The sequence below is a fragment of the Schistocerca piceifrons genome, chromosome 1 (genome assembly GCF_021461385.2).
Source record: "Schistocerca piceifrons isolate TAMUIC-IGC-003096 chromosome 1, iqSchPice1.1, whole genome shotgun sequence".
Classification (NCBI taxonomy): domain Eukaryota; kingdom Metazoa; phylum Arthropoda; class Insecta; order Orthoptera; family Acrididae; genus Schistocerca; species Schistocerca piceifrons.
Genome location: NC_060138.1, coordinates 688,518,126 through 688,524,110, shown reverse-complemented (window position 1 = coordinate 688,524,110; position 5,985 = coordinate 688,518,126). Strand labels below are relative to the sequence as shown.

The 5,985-nt window shown below is 40.6% G+C and overlaps 1 pseudogene; it reads left to right on the top strand.

The window, feature by feature from the left end:
- The first annotated feature begins 4,573 nt into the window (after positions 1 to 4,573).
- LOC124724668 lies at positions 4,574 to 4,691 on the top strand (annotated as a pseudogene).
- The last annotated feature ends 1,294 nt before the right edge of the window (positions 4,692 to 5,985 follow it).

Sequence of the window (5,985 nt, the reverse complement as noted above, 5' to 3'; positions counted from 1 at the left end):
AAGCGTAGTGTAGGTAGTCTTTTTAGAAGATATTTTGCATCTTCCAAGTGTTCTGCCAATAAAACGGAGTCTTTGGTTCCCCTTCCCCACAGCATTTTCTATGTGCTCTTTCCAATTTAAGTTGTTAGTAATTGTAATTCCTACGTATTTAATTGAATTTACGACCTTTGGATTAGACTGATTTATCGTGTAACCGAAGTTTAACGCATTCCTTTTAGCACTCATGCCGATGACCTCACACTTTTCATTAGTTGTGGTCAACTGCCAATTTTCACACCATACGGATATCTTATCTACATCGTTTCGCTATTGGTTTTGATCTTGTGACGACTTTACTCGACGATAAACGACAGCATCATCTACAAACAACCCAAGATGGCTGCTCATATTGCCTCTTAAATTTTTTTTATAAAGATAAGGAACAGCAGAGGGCCTATAACACTACCTTGGGGAACGCCAGAAATCACTTCTGTGTTACTCGATAACTTTCCGTCAGTTACTACGAAATGTGACCTCTCTGACAGGAAATCACGAATCCAGTCGCATAACAGAGACGATATTCCGATAACTACGCAATTTGATTTCAAGCTGCTTGTGAGGTACGGTGTCAAAAGCCTTTTGTAAATCCAGAAATACGGAATCAATTTGAAATCCCTTATCGATAGCACTCAACACTTCGTGTGACTGAAGAGCTGATTGTGTTTCACAAAAACGATGTTTTCTAATCCGTGTTGACCATGCGTCGATAGACTGTTCTCTTCGAGGAAATTCATAATGTTCGAAAAGAATATATATTCCGAAATCCTGGCTGCAAATTGACGTTAATGATATGGATCTGTAATTTAGTGGATTGCTCCTATTGCCTTTCTTGAATATTGGTGAGAATTGTGCAGCTTTCTAGTCTTTGGGTACGAATCTTTCGTCGAGCGAGCAGTTGTGTATGATTGTTAGATATGAGGCTATTGCATCAGCATAGTCTGAAAGGAACCTAATTAGCCTACAATCTAGACTGGAAGACTTGTTTTTCTTCAGTGATTTAAGATGCTTCACTAACACGATGATATCTACTTCTATGTTACTCATGTAGGCAGTTGCTCTCGATTCGAATTCTGGAATATTACTCCGTCTTCTTCGGTGCAGGAATTTCGGAAGACTGTATGTAGTAACATTGCTTTAGCAGTACTGTCATCGATAGTATTTCCATTTCTATCGCACAGGGAAGGTATTGCTTGTGTCTTGCCGCTAGCATATTTTGCATACGACCAGAATCTCTTTGGATTTTCTGCCTCGTGTCAAAGTTTCGTTGTGGAAACTATTGTAAGCATCTCGCATTGAAATTCGGGCTAAATTTCGAGCTTCTGTAAAAGAACATCAATCTTGTAGATTTGGCGTTCGTTTAAATTTGGCGTGCTTTTCTAGCTGTTTCTACAACAGTTTTCTGACCTGTTTTGTTTACCATAGGTATCAGCTCCGTCACTTGTTAATTTATTTGGTATAAATCTCTCAATTGTTGTCGAAACTATTTCTTTGATTTAAACCCACATCTGGTCTACATTTCCATTATTAATTTGGAAGTAGTGGACATTGTCTCTCAGGAAGTCGTCAAGTGAATATTTATCTGATTTTTTGAATAGATTAATTTTTCGTTTATTTTTGGTGGATGTGGGAGTTAAGGTATTCAGTCTCGCTACGAAAACCCAAGGACCCCGTGTTCACTAATCTCTGTATCCGTTTTGATGCTTGTTATTAGCTGAGGATTATGTTTTCACAACTGTTTAGAATTCGAATGGGCTCATGGACTAATTGCTGGAAATAATTTTCAGAGAATGCGGTTCACACAATTTCGGATGATGTTTTACGTGTACCTTCGCATTTCAACACGTATTTTCGCCAACATATCAGACCCAGATCTACGATATATCCGAACCAGGACAAATATTTGATAGTGTCGCTCCCCCCTCCCACTTGAGGGTTTCAAATAGGACGTCAAAAAAAAAAAAAGTTCATTTTGCAGTGCATGTCTTTCTGAAACGTTTATATATAAAACATATATGTTCGAGGAAATATAAGACATAGTATTTGGTCTCAACCGTGCCAAACTGCAGTGCCACACCTCTTCATAAAGCAATCTTCTATTGCATGTCACTGTATTTCGCTCTGTGGAATTGAAACATGTATATTTTGTAATGGAAGCCATCAAGTCTATATTCAGGACAGCGGAAATTAAAATGTCGTGTGGTGCCTCTCCAATTCTCTGTTGGCCATTTTGACATCCGTCCCATTAAAAAAAAAAAAAAAAAAAAAAAAACCCTCACAATTAATACTAGGTGGGACTGTTTGTGACTAGGAGAAAAAGAACTATTTGGAAAATCTGCTATCTTTATTGCCTGTTAGCTAATAACTTTCTCTTTTGTGTGACATAAAATTAAATGTAGGAATAGAAAACATAAAACCAGTAAAGACAAGAGACAAGCAAGAGAGTACACATTTCGCTAATTCTTAGGTCCCAGCATTTTTTCTCTCTAATCTTGCTACAGCTTAACAAGGCATGCTTTCCTTTCTGCGACAGAATCTATTACCTCATCAACATTTTGCTACATGATAAATGAAAATGTCGTTGTCTAATGCTGAAAAAGCTGTTAATACGAATAGTATCGAATACTGGTGTGGTTTCTCGATTGGATTATGTCTAATTTGTCGCTGTCTGCTAGGTAAAACGAAAGAAATCTTTCTAATACTGGAATAATTCTAACACACGGCAAATAAGAGAGACTCTTATCTACCTCGTTTACATAAATAACACGACAGAATATAATTCACGAAGTACCAATATCAAATGCCTATTAGGCGTACTACAAGCAAAATGTTTTATGTTAGGAAACAGTTTCACGTTTCATTCATATGCTCCAGTTTCTCAAGCATGAAATGGAAATAGGTAGTAGTTCGAAATTTGTTTATAAATTTGGAATCGTCTTATTCTTCCATATAATGTGTGTGATGTCCCCGTTTCTTCTACTTCCTCGTTCTAACAAACAATCTCGTCATCACTAATTCTGTAACTATTCCTGCCATTGTCAAAACTGATCTCCGGTTAACCTCACCAACCCTGCCAAACTCACCGGTTTAGTTATCCCGTTTTTATTCGGCGGTTAGGCGGTTATTACGTGTTCGTACAATGCGTTTTCCGCACTATTCCGAGAATACAACTTCTACCCTGGTAGTCTTAATCTATGGATTTCGCTAATAATTACAACAATGCTTATCATTCGCACACCTAGTCAGCCACATAAACATACAGCGATTGATATTTACCCGTTCAGGATTATTCGGCTCAGCTCGTATGGCCCAACCCCCTTGTGTCTGCGCGAAAGTTTTTTACTTCTTGATGCGACGGGAATTCCCCTGAGAGAGACTTCACGTATGCTATGCACGCATTCAAAAATTAACCTATTATTCGTTCAGAAATCAACTTAGGTGTTCAAAAACTTTCAAAAACCAACAGGGATGCGTTTCAAAATCATACGAGTAATCGATAGATCGATAGACCAACGTGCGCTGGATGTGTTTTCCTTCAATAATATGAATTTGGTGCCTCCTGAAATTGCTGCCCGGGACAAATACCCCGCGTTGCCCCCCCCCCCCCTTTAGATTCTCGGTTGCAACATACTGAGCGTAAATTGAAATCGCCACCAACTGCAACTGTATAAGTCGGGTACCTGTTTAATGTTAGACTCAAGTTTTCTTTGAACCTTTCAGAAACTGTATCATCTGAGTTAGAAGGTCGATTAAAGGATCCGATTATTATGTATTTTATTTAGGTTGCCAAGAATGACCTCTACCCCTCTTTCGCTACAAGATGAACTATTTCTAACAGCAAAAAACACTCCACCGCCAATTATATTTGGCCTGTCCTTTCTGAACACCGTTAAGTCCTTCGCAAAAATGTCGGCTGAACTTGTCTCCGGTTTTAGCCAACTTTCAAAGCCTATAATGATTTGAGCATCAGTGTTTTCTATTTGCGCTTGGAACCCTGGTACTGTTCCAACACAGCTACGTCAGTTTGCAAGTATTATACCGATGGTTCCTAGATCTACATTTTTCCTGTGTTCGACCTGCACCCTTTGAGACAGAAGTGCTTTTTATACTTACCCGAGAAGGGTATCCGGAAGGACCCCTTCTACTTCTGGAGAGACTGCAACAGGTATAAACACGGAGTGCACAATGGCTTTCTTCGCCTCCTTGACTAAATCTATGGTTGTATATATGACTGCTGGAATCTACCTGCGTATCAGTGTTCTATTGTACATGTGTCTTTTTTTCATGTTCTTCTGTTTTGTGGAAAATGTAACGGGTGCAAATGCTTCCCATAATGGCCTTAGGAGTGCCTGGAAACCATACTGAGGCAGACCGAGCTAGGATTGTGTCGAGACACCACTCACCTACACGATCTGACAGTTTTGACACGTTACTGATTATTTGTTACAGCATATCCACAACAAAGGGTCAACGTTTTCCTTGTTAGGAAAGAACAATAACATGGTCCAAAATTTAATCATCTACTAGACTAAACAATGGCAACGGCCTTGCCGCAGTGGTTACACCGGTTCCCGTCAGATCACCGAAGTTAAGCGCTGTCGGGCGTGGTCGGCACTTGGATGGGTGACCATCCAGGCCGCCATGCGCTGTTGCCATTTTTCGGGGTGCACTCAGCCTCGTGATGCCAATTGAGGAGGTACTTGACGAATAGTAGCGGCTTCGGTCAAGAATACCATCATAACGACCGGGAGAGCGGTGCGCTGACCCCACGCCCCTCCTATCCGCATCCTCCTCTGAAGGTGACATGGCTGTCGGATGGTCTCGGAGGCCACTCGTGGCCCGAAGACGGAGTGCTAAAAAAAAAGTACTAGACTAAACAGAGGTTTTTCCACAAAATATGAAGGGAGGTAATAAAAGTCAACTGAGATGAGTAATTTTAGTGTCTCAGTTAAAGTTTATTGTATGGATAATATAATGATTCAAAATGTCAAAATGCGTAGTGCCTATTAAATGTTTATATTAGAGAAATAATGTTTTATGGCATCATTGCGATGGCGCTGCGCAACCACAAACTTTCTAAGAGCACCGCCAAAGCGTGTGACTTCTACGGAAGCTCGACGCACTCTAGCGACCATCGCCGAACTCCTGACAAGCATGTCGCTGTAGACTGCCGCTGGAGTCGCGTCAGAAATCTTTTCTGCCACTTGGAAAACCCCGGAAATCAGTTGTGACGGTGGCACCAGACCGCAAGGCATCTAGTGAAGAAACGACTCTGCGCCACGTCACCAACTGTGCTCTGGCAGCAGTCCAAGCAGCAGCACCACGATGGGGGCAGGCGTCTCACCGTAGCCATCTGCCTCCACTCTTCCCCCTAGTAGCAGCTGCGCAGCTCGGAGCACCCTGCTGACGCCACTCGTCTCCCTATTCTAGTGGGAGCAGCTCACGACCTACCATTTCAGGGTAACGGTGCGCTGAAGATTTTTCAGAAACTCATCACCCTTCGTAAGATTTCATTAAATAAATGCCATTTAACAATGTATCGGTGTTATTTGGTTAATGAACAAAAGAGAAGGTGATATTCGCACGACTTCGATAAACTGCAGTAGTCTTAGGTGTAGACTGCAGAATCGAAGGGACTGGGTTAGAATCCTCTATGTGGCAACATTTTCTTTTCATCTTGGCTTTTATAAAAAAAAAAAAAATAATGTTTTTTATGAAATTAATACAGGAATGTTCTGCATTATTCAATATAATTCTTTATGACTGAATTGTGTAAAATGAAGTAACAATGTGCGAGGAAAGTACAGTTGCGTGGTGCTAGTATTTTGGTGATGTAACTCCATTAATTTTTGTCCGGACAGTTCCAGTATAACAATAACAACAGATGGCTTCGCTAAGCCATTTGATATGAGCTCATACTAAAGTATCATTCAGATCGATTACAGATAA